The 18053-nt window shown below is 41.8% G+C and overlaps 1 protein-coding gene across 6 annotated transcripts in view; it reads left to right on the top strand.

Annotated features, from left to right (window-relative positions):
* Nucleotides 1-241: 241 nt before the first annotated feature.
* ENOX1 (ecto-NOX disulfide-thiol exchanger 1) overlaps nucleotides 242-18053 on the top strand; it is a 365715-nt gene continuing 347903 nt past the window's right edge. For 4 of the 6 annotated variants that reach the window (XM_042867022.1, XM_042867020.1, XM_042867019.1 and 1 more), the window contains exon 1: nucleotides 242-332. The gene's annotated coding sequence lies outside the window, so the exon portion shown is untranslated. Of the gene's footprint in view, nucleotides 333-1111; nucleotides 1187-17920; nucleotides 17940-18053 lie in introns of those variants that run through there. The other 2 variants (XM_042867017.1, XM_042867018.1) reach the window with 2 other exon arrangements.

Genomic DNA, 18053 nt, shown 5'->3' on the forward strand with positions numbered 1-18053 from the left:
GCGGCTTTGCTAGGAGGGGAGAATTTTCCCTCGCTCCCTTGCAGCATCCTCCCCGGCACATACATACACACACATACACACACACACACACACACGGAGGCACGGCGCTGTGTGTGTGTGCGCGCGTCTCTGTGTGCAGCAGCGGCGGCCGCCGCCTCTCGGCACCCCGCACCGCCGTCCCCGCGCTCCCCGCCGCCGCGGGGCGTCCTTCGCCCGCCGCAGCGCCGCCGGCCAGGGGAGGAGGAGAAAGAGAAGGAGAAGGAGGAGGAGAAGGAGGAGGAGGAGGCGGCGGCTCCGCTGCTCCGCTGCTCCGCGGCCGCGCACCGGCAGCGGTAGGTACGGCGCGGGGATGGGGAGAAGAGGGCCGGGGGAGAGCCGTGTTGCCCCGGCCCCGCTAGAGGCACCCGGTACCGCTCCGTTCCCGGAGCTGCGGGGCTGTGCGCTGCCCCCGCCCGCCGCGCCCCCGCAGCGCTGCCGGGCACCGCGCTCCCTCCTTCCCTCTCTCCTTCTTTCCTTCCCCGGAGAGTCAGAAAGTTTGCTCTCCTGGGTGCCCGGCTAGTGTTGTTGTTATTGTTGTTGTTCGGGGTCCGCCTGTCGTAGGGTGTTGTTTTTGTGTTGTGGTTTGTTCGTGTGGTTTTATTTATTTTATTTTTTTCTTCTTCTTCTTCTCCCTTCTCCGCTAGCGGGCTATTTATGCTATTTATTTATTTATTTATTATTCGGGTTATTTATTTATTTTTAATTGCGGCTGCCGTCGCTGCAGAGGAACGGAGGACCGGAGTTCTGCCGGGTAGGGAGATCCCGGGGCACCCCCCACCCCCATCCATCCCCTCCATTGGCAACGGAGGCTGTATGCCCTAACCCTAACTCCCCCATTCCCTCCCCATCTGGCTGCTTGAGTCCCTAGCTTCGGCTGACAGCTGGGTGGCTGTTAGGAGGTGGCCGTCCCGTCGCTCTCTTCTCTCCTGTCTGTGAGCGAGTGCCTTAAAACAGTGAAGCTGTCGCAGCCGGGAGGTAACAGCATCCCGCCGGGGAGGGACGGGGACAGCCGGCAGCGGGAGCGGCTGCCGTAGGAGCTCGCTGATGGGAGAGCCGTATCCGACCCTGCTGGGAGCGGTGTCGGCTGCGGGTCGAGTCCTTCTCTTGTTCCTTGAAGCTCCTCGGAGGGGTGGCTGCCAGTTGTCTGGTATGGAAAAAGCTGCCTCGCGTTCTGCTCTTTAATTTTAAATGTGGTTTTTGGAAGGCTGGGGCTGGGGAAGAAGGCTGCGGTCCCGGTAAATTCAGGGCAAGGAAGCAAGTCCATCCTTGCCATGGACTGTGGATTTGCTGAGTGATTACTTTCTTCCATCCCTCACTGGAAGTTCTGCTGTAACACGTCAAAAGCTTTGATGCCTTTTGCAGTGCACCACCTTCACTGTTATTTTTCTCTTTCCTATGGAATTTAAAAGGGAATGATAAAATCTGTAGACAATAAATAAGTTGAAGGAACTTTGAAATAGTGCATGTTGTGCACTGTGCAACACTGTAGATATGCATACAGGAGTATTAAGTGCTCTGCAGCTCTTAGCTCTTATGTCAAACCTTTTCTTGTAATGCATTGTACAGAAGCCCCTCTATTCCTTTAAGTATGACTGCTGTGGTGTTGGTGCTAAGGTCCCATCTCATGCTATGGAGGTGCCTTCCTAGGCACCCACGTTGGTTTGGTCCTAGAAATACTTCATTCTCTTGCTTCACAAAGATGTCTCTGTAATTATATATATATGTGTGTGTGCGAAATTGACGATCGTGGCTTTTGGTTCTTGATCTTTTCTCCTGATGCTCTTATTTATTTATTGGTGTTAGAGCCAAACAAAATGTGGGGGCTGGGGAGGGGATTAAGAGGAGGGAAAGGAATCGTCTCAGACTCTTCGCCGCGTCCGTGTGTGTGTAAAAGCAATGATATAAGGAAATGAAGGCACCAGAACAACCCCCAGCTGAATTCTGGACACGATGCCTCCCTCCCTCCCCTGCATGTGCTCAGTGGCACTGGGTGTTCTGCAGCGTGTGGTATTTACAGAACTTGCAGCCTACTGTAGCTCTGGAGTAGTAAGGGAATGCTTTGTGTCCTCAGAAGCCAGAGAGTCTGTGGCAAGTCCACAGAACTATAGGTACAGTCAGGGAGTGCCGATGCACGTGGGAGAGTGCATGCATATAAATATCACTGGGCTGCTAGAGTTCATTTCTCCTCAGGATAGTTTGTCTTCCTTGGCCTGGAATATTTACCTTGAATTTTGAGGTGTTTTTACTGTTCCTATCTCAGTGTGTGTGTGTTTTAATACTAGTCTTAATCTCTGTCCTAAGTAAAATAAACCGGTAATAGCTTTAGAATACACTATTGCCAGGCAAAGTAGGCAATAGATCATGAAATCAGACAATAGTATTTTGTTTCCTAGCAACCCCCTACTGTGAACAGAAAACAAAACGGTGGTGGATGCTTCCACATCACGAGAGCTGGATGTCGGCACCCTGAAGTAGGCACAGAGCTACCAGCCATGCCATCAGATTCGTCCCATTTGTTTCAGCTGCTTTGCTAACGTTCCCCTTTTGTGAGAAGGGGCCTTGCCAGTGTACATGCAGTTACATGGTTAAAATGCCACTCCGCTTTCTCTGCTTGGTAGCTGTGTCTGTTAGAGTGAGGAGGGTGCAAAATAAGTGGTATCTGTGGGTTCTTTTTTCTGCCAATACGAGTGATTTGAAATACCCTTATTATTGCTGGAGTATTTCTAAATCCATGTGATCATAGATCCTTGAGAATCCGTTTTATCCTCTGCTGCGCCCAGTATGCAGTGTCTTGGACTTTGTCTGGTTAATTGCCTTTTAGCTTTGTGTTTTAAAACCTCACTTGTTAGAATGGATTAAAATGAAATTCTTCGCCACCCACGGGAATGGGAGGTAAAATCCCAAGTGCTGCTCTGCCACTTCTACGCTCTTGGCACCCAGTTCACCCCTTAAAAGAGCTGGAGCTATCACGGTGCAGCAGGAATGGGTTCTAAGCCGCGATCTTTCTTGAAGTGCTTTTGATAATGCGGTAATTCCCTTGGTTAGTCTCTGAGCGCTGAAATGGAATCTCGACCCTGGACCAATCTCAGATGCACTTTGTGCACTGCCATCTATCCGAAAAAATCCATTAGTGCAGGCGGTGGATGTAACCCTGTGTCTGTACTTACTGCCTATCAGGTTTTGGCTTTCCAGCAGGTGTTAACACTGGGGAAGCTGCTGGAGGGACCCAACTGCAGCACGGAGAGGAGGTGGGCATCTGTACAGCAGTGCAGGGGATTTCTTGCACCTCTGCTTCCTGTATTTCCTTTGTAGCAGGGGGGTTGGAGCTAGATGATCTTAAAGGTCCCTTCCTACCCAAACCACTCTATGATTCTATAGTGATTCTATAATCTAAGTGGCACCAAGCTGTCGGCAGAGTTTTACCTACAAGTCTTAGGTATCAGGTAGAATGAACACGGTGGTGGTTTTCCTGTTGGCTGCACTAAATTCCCAACAGCAAAGGTATCATTTCCATCTTGGAAAACCCAAAAATTGTGAGAAATATTTGCTGTAGGGGAAACAGCAAACATAGTCTTGTATGCATAAGCAAACAATTAGTGTTTGTCCTAGGTGTGTGAGCTGTGTTCTCTGAGTGATTTTTGGAGCTCATAGTGTTATTTAAGAGATCCAATAGATATAATTACTCATATGGCCTGTAGAGGTTTTTTTTCTGGCACGTGACATGTACTCAGGTATGACAGTGTCACAACAAAAAGACTAGGTGTCCTTTCAGTGTCCCTTCCAACTGGAACAGCTCAATGATTCTTTGCAATGCTCCTTCAATAAAAAAGCAGTTGAAATGCAATGGTCAGAGAATACTCTAATCCTGATAAATATCAACGAGCAGCTACCTTCTTATATAAGCTTGGAATCAACATTTTTTTAGTGTCATAGCATGCATTGACAGTTTAGTAGAGAGAACATTAGTTGAATTTTGGGAGGTTTTATGGTTGGAAAGTAGACATTTGTCCAATTTTTCCATGCTATTTCTTTCTCTTGTGGCACTCCTCCCAAACCTAGAAATTCAGTTAGGTAACTCTGCAGGTTGAACTTGGTACACTGCCTCGCTGCAATCCCATGTAGCTTCCACCTGTATTTACCAGGCAGCAGAGTGATGGAAGGCAAAGAAAACAAAAAGTACAAACAAACAGAGCAAAAGAAAACAAGGATGGAGAGAGAGAGTTTGTGAAGTAGGCTGCATATAAACAATGGAAGACATTTGGAAGTGATTCTATATGCTGCTCGTGAAATTCCTGTTATGCCAACTGCATTTCTTGGTAGTGATAAGTGTAAAACTTGACATCTGCTGTCGAGTAGGTTGGAGAGTGGTGGAAACCATCAACCCATGACTGAAACCAAGGGGTATTGCTTTTGTGCCTTCTTGCCACTTATCCCTCCTAAATTCTGTCTTGGAACAATGAGTTAAGTCAGTTTTGTTTAGATGCTTTGGGTAGAAATGAATTACGAAATTGACAGTTTTGTTTTCTCCACTTAACTATGCAATGATGGCAGCAGCTAATGAGCTAGCAGGGAACATGCTGCTCATCTTACTGAGATGCACGTACTGTAGTCCTTTTAATTTTAATCTTTTTTTTTTTTCCACAGGGCTGTTATTTATTTAATATATTTTTTTTTAAGGGTACCACAGCAACAAGAACATACAGTTACTGACTGCATGTTTAAATCTTATAGGCTTAATGACTGTCATACTCTTGGATATTTACCAAAGTATTTATTTCCTTTTTTTTTTTTTTTTTTTTTTTTTTTTTTAAGGAGCAAAAGCTTTATATCAGTTTTGGCCTCTATTGAAGCTTCATTATTACAGTCCTGTAACGTGAAAGCAGTAAGCTGTCAATTCTTGCCAGATATGGAAAATAAATAATCCATGTGATTACAGAAACTGAGGATTTGGTTCAGCAAAACATTGATTTGCATGCCTTACTTTTTTTTCTCCCATCATATTCTGAAGCTCATCTCTGCTTGCTGAGATCAATTGGATGTAAGCATGCGGTTAAAGTTAGGCTTGTAATTAAATGCTTTGTTGAATAGGGGCCTCAAACAAAACCTATAACCTTCGGAACTGACATCTTTGTTCTGGAGTAAACAGAACTTATGTTGAATTGTTACAGGGTAGCAGAGCAAAGGGAACAAAATTCGGGAAACGGCAAATTCATGAGGCAGGAGGTTTCAGATTGGGAATTTACTGATGGATAACAGCATTGCTGGAAGTAATCTAAAATTAAGACCCAGCAGGAAGTAATAATACACGGTTTTGCAGCAAGATTAAAGAACAGCACAGTTTATGGTTGAGCTGACTACTGAAAGGAGTCCTTTTTGCACTGATCTTCTACGAACACATCTGAAAACTGAGTATCATATCAACAGAAATTTATTGACAAATTCAGTGGATCTCAAAGAAGAGCAACAAAATGCTCAGGTGTCTGGTGAATGCAGCTTGATGTGAAATATTCAGAAACAGTTATGTATTTAGCCTGGCACTCAGTATAGAGGTTGGAAAGTGACACTGACTGTAATACACTTCAAAAATTTCAAAGAAATCTAGTTTTACAGTACATTACCTTAGATAATAGAATCACAGAATGATTTGGTCATCTAACCCCACCTCCCTGCAGTGGCAAGGACATCTTCCACTAGATTAGGTTGCTCAAAGTCTTGTCCAACCCAGCTGTGAATACTTTCAATGATAGAGCATCTACAGCTTCTCTGGGTTGTATGTTCCAGTGTCTCACCAACCTCTTTGTACAGTAAAGGAAGTAAAAACTTAAGATGAATTTTGGGCTAAAATATCACAATAAGAAAATGTATTAGAGCCTATATTAGACCGGGTGCTGTGAGAGTACCTCCTTCAGATGTTTGAAATTAGAGTTTTAAAGGCAAGTCATTTTTGTAGGTGACTAACAAATGTACTAGAGGAAGCAATTCTGCATTTTGAAGGTATTGGAGTACAGGATCTAACAGTACTTTTTCATGTCTCTGTTTTGTTCTGGTTTGAGCTGAAGGTTACGAGAGAAACTAGGTCAGATCTTGGACCAGCCATCCTTGACTTAATTTTTTTCAATCTGGAGTGTTTGTACTTTGGCAAGGCAATTTTCAGTGTCAAGACAGTTGGGTTTTATGTTTTTATAAATACAGGACTCAAAACAGGGTCATCATATGGGCTCATGTTGAGCTGATGTTGGGATGATGGATATTCAAGGATCAGCTACAGAAGATTTTCTAGTAAACGTCTGTTTTTAAAGTTCTTTTTTTTTTCTTTCTTCTTTTTTTTCCTCCTCTTTTGAAAACAATGGGCATCCCAGGGAGGTGTATGGGGCACATAAGTGACAGCTTCTGCAGAATTTTATTTGATGATCTAATGAATCTTACTGCCATCAGGTAATTATGAAGAAATAGTGTCCACTAATCATCTCTCTGTGTCTTTCTCCCACTGCTCCCCTGCCTCTATTCCCATCGTGGTCTCTCATCATGGTGCTTCCTGGTGATCTGGATGGTCTGTGTGTGGTGTAAGACCAGGCGACTCGTTCCAAAAGCTGTACAAATTGCAGAGGAGAAGGTAGATTTCCTTCTGCCATGTTTTTGGATACCTGACAGCTGATTGATTAACCAAGGCCTATTTTCACAATCAGAAGTTTAAACCAGGTGATTTGGAGTAAGCCTTCCATGCTTGATAATGACCAAATCAGCAATTTTGCATTAATACCATATTCAAATGAAAGCTGATCTGGGCTACAGCTGCTTAGTAAGGCTGACCTTTGGTTTAAACAACTTGTGTAGAGGGAAGGGATGTGCTGAGGGTGTAGAAGCCAGGTGTAAGTTTTCTCTAGATTTCCTGTGTGCAGCATAGTATGGGAAAAAAATGCTCTATAGACAGCGCACTCCCAGTATGCCCTGTGTTATTGCTTAAAAACACTTTGACATGTAAGGCAGGTTCAGCCCTTTCTGGACTTTGTATCTGAAGACTTGGTTGGTGGTGATGGAGGTCTGAGAAGAGGTTGGCTGAAACTGGAGAGAGATTCAATTGGGCAGAACAGAAAGGTGAGCACTTTGCTTGTTGCCAGTACATTGTTGATGTTGGAGGGGCAGTTTCTGATGGATGGGTAATTACTTTATGGTAGACTAATATGCAGTCTAGTGGATAAAGCTAAGTAGCTGAAGATGGTGGAGCTGGATAGATTGACTACTGTAAAATGCTGGTGATTTTTACTCGAGTACATTTAACATAGTTAAATATTTAAATGTTTAGGATGTGAGCTTTTCATCAGCACGTGGTGAAGAACAGTTTCTCTGCGAATGGCACACAACTATTTTTGTATGATAGGTTTGATTTATGTAGACTTTAAAGGGGTTTGTGCCCTACTCACAGTATAGAAGAAGTTTCAGTAGGTAACAACTGTGTTGGGGGTGGAATATAGTGAGGGTCTGACACTGTTTTTTACAACTCTGTTTGTATCCAATCATACCTGTTAGCAAGCATTTTGACAGAGAAGCAGAGAAGAAATGAAATGGAAGTAGCTGATAAAGGCACGGGATGAACATGGGGAGGTGGAATGCAATAACCGGAGTGATGGCATGCTCTTTGAAGAGGTGCTGATGCTTGCGCCCTTGTAAGAAGAGTCAAGAGGACTTTCAGCAATGACAAATAACTTTGTTTCATCTGAAAGTAGCAGATCACTCCCTAGAATGTTGCTATGTAATATCCTAATTTAGTAGCTCCTGTGCGTGTAGAGAAAGAGCTCGCTATTGCTACTAAGTGACGCAAGCACTTCCCTCACAGTCTGCAGCAGTAGAGGCTTGTAGTTCGGTGGCAAAGATCCATGGCTTAATCTCTTCTGATGACTTACGATGGATGCTGGCATTGCTTCAGCACTGACTAAGTGAGCCACTTAGTTTATTGAGAGTTTTCCTCGGAGGTGTGACCCTTGCTTAGCAGTGAAATCCAATGAGATCACAGCCCTGGTAGTACAGTTATGGATGCATCAAAGAAGTGTGTGTTTATGGTCCTCAGTTGGCAGATAAGGATGGCAGGCAGCTGGACGTGAGCAAGCACTCTCTGTGGATTCACTGGCAGTAAAAGGGTGCTCTATTCATATATCCTCCTGCCTCCTCTGCATGTGTGCATCTGGCTCCCAGAGTCTTCAGGTGGAGTGAAAGCAGAGGTGTTCTTGGCAGGCTGCTGCATATGAGAACTGAAGACATAAAGGACCTGGAAAATAAGTTCGATTTTAAAATCCTCTTTTTCAGTTTGCTTAAGAGGAGCATCTCTCAGGTGAATATCATTTTAAAAAATGAAAGGGCCCTTGGTCAGTTTTTGCTTCAAGGTTATTCATATCTTAGCATTAAGAGGAAATGCTGTTTATGCTGATGACTCTTCTTCTGCAGTGTAATCTCCAATTTTGCATGAAGCAGATAGCAATTACCATTTTATTTCACTGACAGCCTGTGAGGGAGCACATGTTTCCAGTTCCTAGAGGGAGCTGGGCTCAACTTGATCTGACACACTTCAGGTGAAAGGCTGGATGTACTGTTGCCAATCTACTTAGCTATCCGGTTGCTTGCCAGTTCTGTAAACAAGGTTAATACTACTACAGAAAATGTGTGAAACCAGCTGCAGTACGTGTGTCATTAGTTGAGTTTTGCAGTTTTATTTTCCATCTTGCATTTGTTGAACTTACATATAATTTTGTAGAACATAGATAATGGGTAGCTTTTATTGTTTTCTTTGCATAATAAAAGGTGGCTGCAATTTCTGTATGGGAAGGAAACTTTTTTATTTTTTAAAAGTAAAAGGTTGAAAAAAATGGAATCTCTTTTTATGCTTCTTGGGAATTACTAAGTGAGGTTATGTAACTGCATAAAGTCTCTGGGGAAAAAGAAGTCTCACTGACAGTGAAAGAACGAAGTAGCTGCTGAGTGTAATCTGCTCTCCTTGGATAGTGGTGAGAAGGAAGCAAATGGAGCTCTGTGCAGTCAGATTGGGCCTCAACCTGGGAGCAGCAGCACTTCTGATAGTACAGTTTTATATAAGATGAGATTGCCAAGCTTGCATCTACGTTTACCTTTTCCTTGATAATAAACTTGATTCTGCTTGGTACTGTCTACTACAAATAAAATGGAATGGATAAGAGTAATATTTTTCCAGCTCATGTTACCCAAGAATAAAGGTAATAGTGTGACATGGTCAAACAACAGTGTAATCAAGCAATTCTTTTGTATCAAAAGTGTAAGAGCTGTAAGAGTAGCTAGACAATGGTCATCTTGAAATCATGCAGAAAATCTATTTCTTTTGGTTCTTCGGTGTCAAACAGCTGTCAGATGGAACTGAATATTGAATGGGAAGCAGAACGTTGAATTTGGTGATGGTCAAGATGAGATGCTTTGACACCCCTATCATCACTGAAATATAGCTGTGGTGAGCACTGAAGTCAGTGCTTTTACTGTTTCAGGGGCTCTTCAACATCGCTTCATTCTAGATGAATCAATTTATTATCAGGGAGGGCAAAGAGCAGTGGCCACTCATATCGTGAATGCTAGGAAAATGAAGACCTAGCACTTGATGAGAGACTTTCTTTTGTGATAACATCATTGTCAGCATAACGCAAATGAGCAATATAGGGTGATACATAAGCCTCCATGTATTGCCCTTTTAAAGAGATTTAAATTCACTAACTCAGTGTTCAGTGGAAAAAAGGGAAATGCAGAACTAAAGGCCCAAAGCTGAAATAAACAGCACTTATGTGAATGCATGGTGGCTCACTGAATATGAGAAACGTTCAGCGAGTGGCTGTAAGCATCCATGCAAGGGAAAATGCCAACTTTGTAATGCTGTAAGTCATGTCTCCAAGGAATCCCATGAAATGGCCATATGATTGGGTGTTCTGCAAACATCTCCTACAGAGGGGAGGGGAATCAACTCTTTGAAAGGGCTGATAACTGCAGGACAAGGGGAAATGTTTTTAAGTTGAGGGAGGGGAGATTTAGGTTGGATGTCAGGGCGAAGTTCTTTACAGAGAGAGTGGTGAGGTGCTGGCACAGGCTGCCCAGAGAGGTTGTGGATGCCCCGTCCCTGGAGGTGTTCAAGGCCAGGTTGGATGGGGCCCTGGGCAGCCTGGTCTGGTATTAAATGTGGAGGTTGGTGGCCCTGCATGTGGCAGGGGGGTTGGAGATTTGTGATCCTTGAGGTTCCTTCCAACCCTGGCCATTCTGTGATTCTGTGATCTCACGAGCAAGTCTAGCAGCTGCAGAAGCAACATGAAATGAAAACTGCTGAAGTAGGTTTATTCCAGTGCTGAGTTCATTCCTAGTGAGAAAGAACAATCACTGAAGTTAAGAGTTGGCTGGAGCAAAGAGTGTTTATATGCCTTCAGTTATTCCTGGTTGTCCTCTGAGAAAGAAGATCTTTTTTTTTATTATTTTTTTTTTGCTTCCGCTCTGTGGTTCTCAATAATAAAATTGTATTCAGGATTGAAATTGAGCAGGAGTTCTGTATAAATTTTATACGGCAAGATAATCCCTGGGGAATCCATAATCTTAGGAAGGGAACCAATGATGGTTTCAGAAGGGCTGTGACCAACTGCAGCTTCCAGTTCAAGTGGAAATTTTCTTCCCTTATCTTGCAAATAAATAGCACTAAATATTTGAGGGAAAAAAAGGAAAAAAAAGAATTAATGGAGTCCTCAGCAGCTATAGAAACTGCAGAAATTAATGCTTTGAATGAAAATGGAGATCAGGAGGAGCTCTGGCATATGAGGACAAAAAGTCTGTTTATAATACACACAATAAGTACAGTAAGAGTAATAGGCAGCATATGTTACAAGAATAAACAAGTTCATTAAAAAATGGTAGTGCAGAAAGGATGCTGCAGGGTACTGGAATAGATTATGTGAACATTCTGGAATCTATATCAGTTGAGGTCTCATAAAATACGTTGATACAACTGTGTTATCTTTAACGGAGGCAGCTGCCCCTGCTGTGTAGCTGTTTCCAGTTCTGTTTGCCTGTGATTCTCACCAGGTCCTACAGTAAGTGGGATAAAAGGAAATGGAATAGTTGGAAGGTTCATGAGTTAAACTGAAATCCAGATGGTCAGTCTGTTATCCCTCTTTATATCAGAATAATGGATAACGTAGCAGTCAAGATATAGGAGATGCTGGCAGTTGAACATGGATAAGTTTCAGGTTTGAAAGCATTTTCTTTCCTGCTAAAACAGTGTTGAACACTTTGCTATGTTGTGCTGTTAGGCTTGAAGCATTTAGATAAGTTCACTTTTTCATGTATGATCCCTTGCTAACGTAAGTTGAGGTTCAGCCCTGGGTGGTACAGAAACACCAGGAAGCTTAGACAGAATAAAACTGACCTCACCTCAAAGTGGTTTTGCAGACATAGCCCATGTGGTTAAAGCACAACTGAAAATAAACTGTAGGAATGCCAGGCCAGGCTATTTAGACGCTTGCATCTCAGTTACTACAGTTCTGTGTGTTTTCAGAGTTGCATGCTTTAGACCATGTTGGAGGAATAATTTGTAAAAAATGAATTCAGTAGCATGTGGTTTGTGTTCTGCATAGTAAAGTTGTCATGGACTTGTTGGAGTACTTCCAGTTGTGCTGTATCTGGTTGGAGGAAGAAAGTTGTGTCTGCATTCTAGGAAACGTGTGGTACCAGTATCTGCCTTTCTCCTGACTTTCACTCAATAGTTAAGAACAGAAGCAGCGTGCAGATCAATAAAAATAAGTGAAGATGGTAGGAGTACCAGAATACGCAGACTTTTTTCAGTGGAGAATGTTGAACTCTGCTAGGAAACCAATTGGTTCCTGTGTATTACATATTAATGGAAATTGAGTTCTTTTTATGTGAGTAATAAGTCAAGTGTTCTGTTAAGATCTATGGGGCTAGATTCTGATCTCCAGTAATTTAAATCTCGAGTAATTCAGATGTGGGGTTATTCATGATTTACAGTACAATAACAGATTATAATCTGGTTCTTATTCCTTAGGATTTTAGTATGGTTAAAAAAAAGGGATATTCATCTTCATTTTCTAAATGTCTAGCAAGTTACCTAATTAATCCAATACAGTCTTCATTCTGGAGGAGGTTGTTTAACTTGAATTTCGTTGTCAAATACCACACAGACAAGCTCGTGTGGTGCTAACATTAACTAATGATAAGAACTATCCAGATATGCTGTTCTATCATTGACTTGAATTAGTGCAACTCCAATTGTTTTCGGTAGAGAAAGGCCACACTGCTGAACGAAAGAAAGCACTGTACTCTGCAGCCACTGTGCAATTAACTGATGTAACCCCTGTGCTTGTCATGCTTTGTGTAAGATCCTGCCAGGGTGACCAGCTGCAGGTCAGTTGTGTGAGAACAGAGACCCTGGGGCTTAGAAACAGTTTATTAGGATAATACTGTGGTGTGAAGATCAGCTGTCACAGTAGTCGCTAATGACAGTGTGTGTCTATTTACTGTATATTGTCTAAATAAGAGTAGCTTGAGTTGGGATGTTTTGCATTCTGGAGGAGGGTAAGAACAAACAGCTGAATGGTGGGGGTGTGAATGTGGAACTGGCTTTTGCCCTGCTTACTGCAGGTTCTTCTTCAATGGAGATTCCTCTGAGGATTTTCTATTAGAAAAGTGAGTACCCAGCACTCAAATTAGGGTTGTTAGTTATTTTTCCCCCTCCTGTTGAGCCACTTATTTTCACAAAAATGAAGGATTCTGCCCTATTTCGGTTTTCACTGATGTCAACCAATGACATCAAAACGTACCAAGGAGAAGGGAGAGGAAATAGATGAAGATGCAGGGAATGACAAAGCTATCCTTTAAGCTTTTTTCTCAGGAAGCTGGGCTAAAAAGATTTTTCTTAGGCATTTCTTTTTCCAGAAGAAAAAAATCAGAAAAGTTGAACTGAATTCCTTCATCCATGTCAAGGAGTACAAAGCATGTTGTCACTTGCTGGTGTCTCTGTATATTTGTCACTGGGAAGCCCACAGCAATGTGCTTTCCAAATGGTCTGTGAAAAATGTACACATAATCTGTTTTTAAACAAAATATATCTTGCTTTTTACCATCAAAGCAAAATACAGCTGCTATGTTATGTAGACCTTTCGTTGCCCTTAGGGTGTGTCTAATGGGAAGTCTGGTGTGTTACTGCTGCCCATTGCAAGCTCTTCATCACAGTGACTCTTGACAGATTTCCAGAGATTTTTTTTTTTCTCCTCAAAAACATCTTAAATAATGTGTAAGTACGTTTGAAAGAGTGTCTTATTTCAGCTTTATAAGAACATCAGAGTTTTTTTTCTCAAGAGCACAAAGAAAACTCTATGCTTAAGATTCAGTTTTGCGAACCCTTCCCCCTTCTTCAAACATTCATATGGAAATACAGCATTAACTGTGAAATTCCCTAGCAACCTAAGCAGCCTAGAAGAAGGGATCCAAAACCCAGCAATAGTCAATTCTCGAGAGAATTTGTACTATCTATTGTTAATATTCATTATATTTTAATAAGTGATTTGAGAAATTCTTTTCAGAGTCTCTTCCTTTCTTTGAACTGCAGCAGTTGTTTTGTTGGAATAGCACAGCATTCGCTGCTGAAAAGCAGGACCCCAAGCCCAAGCTTCGTTCTCATCAAATCTCTCTTGAAAATCTTCAGAAACTCCAGTTTAAATTTAATTCCCTTTGCTAATTGCTTTAACGGCCTGTAATTTTTTCTGATAAATTGTTCATTGACAGCTGATAGAATTATTACTTTATAACATAATAAATGGTTTGATAACTCGGCTTAATGAGGGAGCTCGTAATTTCAGATACGCGGTGGCAGCAGTACGTTCTGCCATGTGGGGAACTCTGACAGCTTTTGCGCCTCTTAATTCTCTCATTAAGACCAGTCATCCTTGGAAATCCAGAGCTGGTGTTACGGTATGCGGTGTCTCAGGTGCAGAAAATCACTCAGGCATTGCTTCAGCTCAGCCTTATTCCCAAGGGGGCAGAGAAGTTCTGGCAAAACATCCCCCAGCTTGGCAGTGACAGGACCAACCTGTAGCTGTCACATGGAGTGATCTGCCTTAGCCACTGAAACAGGCTACAACGTGATATTTTGGACTTGTTTTCTTCTTGGAGCGTTCCTCTGCTCTTTATTACTTTCCTGTTCTTTGCTCCTTCATCCTTTCTATTTACTTTCTCTGCTTTTCTATGGGAACAAGATTGTTGAGCTTATTTTCTATCTTTATTTTTCTTTAATTTGGTATTTGAAGTTTCCCATATGAGCTCTTTCTCTGTAATACCTTTTCATCTACTGTAGACTCTCTTTTTTATATTCTATACAAGTGACAGCAGTGTATGTGTTTGCCATGTGCAGTGAAGATGCTTAGTGGATGTAGCCCAGCAGAGCTGTACGGCCACATTTCTTGTTATTCCAAGGCTTAAAAACTTGAGCATCTCTTTCAGACTTAGGACTCAGTCTGTCTTGTCACCTGAAATCCTCACTCTCAAAATACATTCTTTTAATATTAATCTCTGTTATGCTCCTTTCATTATATGAGATCAGTAGCATAAGAGGCTACCTGCGCCTACTAGAATAGTTTTGTACAGTTGTCAGAATTCTCATGCGCTTGCTCAAAGGTGCTTACTTTCATCCTTACTTTGAGACAGTTGTTCCAAAGAAAGGAATATTTGTACCATACATCACCATTAAATAGGCTGTGTGTGGGCCAGACAGTTTGAGAAATGTGGTTATGGCATTAAAGTCCGTAATCTCAAAAAACGTACTCACCTGTCTTTAAATTCTGAATGTGAGTGTGAAGTAGGTACTACTGGAAAGCTAAATGACTGGTGAGCCAAAGTAATTAAGGGAAAGTAAATAATCTCTAAGGTTCTTGTTCCCCATGAAACTAATTTTGTATCTTAGTCTTCCTGTATTTAAAAATAGTTCCCTGCTAATTCAAGACTCTTGTGTACTATGTGTGTGAAGAGCACTTCAGTTCTAATGAAAGGGGCAGATTAGGGAGTTATTTTCAATGGGTATATATACATATATACACGAGAGAGCTTCATTTTGGCAATATAAATGAATGAATGTTCCTGTGACAACAGCTTGATGTGCAAGACAGCAGGCGGTCAGTTAATAATCTTCTGATGGCTTGTGAGTAGACCTTTGGTTTTGTCTTCAAGGCATAGAGATACCAGTAGTTTCACTACTTGTCTTCCCCCAGCCTCTTAAGCCACTCACTTTTGGGCCATATATAAGCTTTCCTGTTTCAATTTCAAGAAATCTGTTTCTTATCAGTGTCTGTAGTGTTTGGAACACAATTTATTAATAATTCTCTCTCACACTAATAAAATATACCTTGTAAAATGGATGGAATGCATTAGAGAGGCCATACAGCTCTGGAGCTGCCATCTGCCCTGAATAGTGCTATCATGAGGCTGATGGTAGTCTGATGGGAACCTGTTAACTCCATCAGTGTCTCAAGTATTTATCTAGGAGGGCTAATATATGTTCATTATGTATCTGTAGATTTATGTGCTCAAGAAGATTAATCTTACACTTATTTCTGCATACATCCTGCCCTTTAACTCCTGGGGCTTTCTGTTGCCCAAAAAAGACCACATGTATATTGCATATGCAGATTTCTTTCTCTTACTTATTACTTTATAATATAACAAACTTTCTTTAACTAAGAGTAACTTTCTCTTACTCTTAGGTAGTTAAATGAGGTAGTAGGGCTGAAATAGATAAGGGACTCGATTTCGTATGCGCAGCGTGCATGAAGAATGGACTGCATAGGCTTGCTCTGACTGTAACATGGCTGCCCTAACTATGAGCTTACACTGCTTATAGATAGTGTTCCATGGGTTCTGAATTGCTTGCTCCAGGTGTGTGAATTTCTCTGCTGAGTGTACTGGAACCCTACAACTATAAATTTAATTCATAGCAAACTGAGATGCGTAAAGCAGACAGCCTAGATATATCCCCCTGAGCATCAGTTGAAGATGCCGCGTGTTATTTGTCAAAACTGATCCATCTGGTAGTGAATTCAGAGGAGCTGAAGATAGAATTGTAGGGTCCTTAGAGCTGGATGGGAACTTTAAGGGTCATGTAGCCCCTGCCATGAACAGGGACACCTACACAGCTCCATCAGGTGCTTGGAGGCCAGTCCAGCCTAATGTTGGGTTTCTCCAGGGATGGAGAGCCTGCCACCTCTCTGGGCAACCTGTTCCTCACCACCCTCACTGTAGAAGTCTTCTTCCTTGTATCCAACCTAAATCACCCCTCTTCATGTTTGCAACCGTTTCCCCTTGTCCAGTCACCATAGATCCTGCTCATGAGTCTGCCTTCTTCCTTCATAAAGCCCCCCTTTAGATGCTGAAAAGCCACTCTCAGATCACCTCAGAGTCTTCTTTTCTCTGGGCTGAACATCTTTTTTTACCAGATATGTGGCTCTTTTAATGCAAGTCAGAGGCTTTCTGGTTTATTAACTGCAGATCCTCATGCTAGCTTAAGAGGATTGGAAATTAGTGCTCATGTCCTGCTGTCATCCTCAAGCTCTCTGAAATCAATGAAGAGTACTCTGCAGATAAAGTCAATGCTTGGCCAGAACCCTGCAGATTTGGTGAAAGAAAATGAAGAAAACAAAACAAAAACAACCCCAAAAAAATTGGTATTCTTGAGAGTGGGGTAAACCTATTCAAAGCAAAAGAGAATTCTGTAGCCTGTTATCTGCAGCAGGAAAACTGCTTTTTATTAATCGATCAAAGAAAATGTTGAAAATAATTGGAAAAATGACTTGAGGGAGGGAAAAACTGTTAAGAAGTATTAGCAGGAAGCTGATACTGTTTGTGAAATCAGACTTCTTAAAGCTTTCATGTGCTCTGTGTAGTATATAGAAAAATAACTTTTTTTATCTGGGAGAAGTACGATTTTATCTCAGTAATTGAAAATAATCTGTGAAGTTGTTCCTTACCTAAACTTAACACAACCCCCTTTTTAAATCAGTTATCTTTCAGTGAATTTCTCAATAAATGTTGCTGCCTGCACTTGGATGGCATGATCCTATGTAGCAGACAAGGCTGAGTACGTTCTACTCACCACTGAAAGCAAGCATTTCTGGTGTTATCGTGGCATTTGACAGCAGTGCTATGGTTAAAGGTGGTTGTTGGTGTTTTTTACGAATTGTGTATACTTGAATGGCTTCATTCATGCCAGGTGGAAGCCTGACCGGATATCTACTCCAGATTTCTTTTCCTTTTGTTAAAAATATTTAAAGAGGAAAGTTTTGAGTTCTCAATTTCTTTGTTCACATTTGTTTGTCTGTCCACCCATTTCTTACAAAAATCTTGTTCTTTTTCTTCATTTCAAAACTTCATTCTGTGTGCAACATCAGTGATTGCTGTTTGGTGGCATGCATTGCTCCCAGCACTTTTGGTTTCTCCAAAGAGCCATGCATGTGAAAAGGAGGGAAAGGAAACACAAAAGCATATGGAATTATCTACATTGAGCAACCTGTGTGCAATGCAGTTTCTGAGCAACGATGATTTTCAGCTGCCTCACTCTCTGCAACTGGGTGATATTATTTTATGAACTTCTCACTTATCAGGGGTGTTGCTGGCTGATTTCCTCAGAGTTTCACAAACACTGAGCAATCCCTGCAGATGTCACTCAGTAATCATATCTGTCGTGCTTAAGTTAATACACGTAAGCAATTCTGTCATTTCCCAGTACAAAACAACCAGTGATAAATCCAGGTGTATTTATTTCACATTTTTAGAAGAGAAGAAAAACAAATGGATTCAACTGGACTATGCTATTGAAAATGCTACTAATCAGTTCCCTCAATAGATGCACAGTGAATACTTTTATGAAAGTACTGATAGAGGTAGGATTTTTTTTTTAGTGTCTCCTATTAAGAGTTCTCTTTCTTTCTTTCTTTCTTTCTTTCTTTCTTTCTTTCTTTCTTTCT

Source organism: Lagopus leucura, unplaced genomic scaffold (genome assembly GCF_019238085.1).
Source record: "Lagopus leucura isolate 7727_CA_CO unplaced genomic scaffold, USGS_WTPT01 Super-Scaffold_100001, whole genome shotgun sequence".
NCBI lineage: Eukaryota > Metazoa > Chordata > Aves > Galliformes > Phasianidae > Lagopus > Lagopus leucura.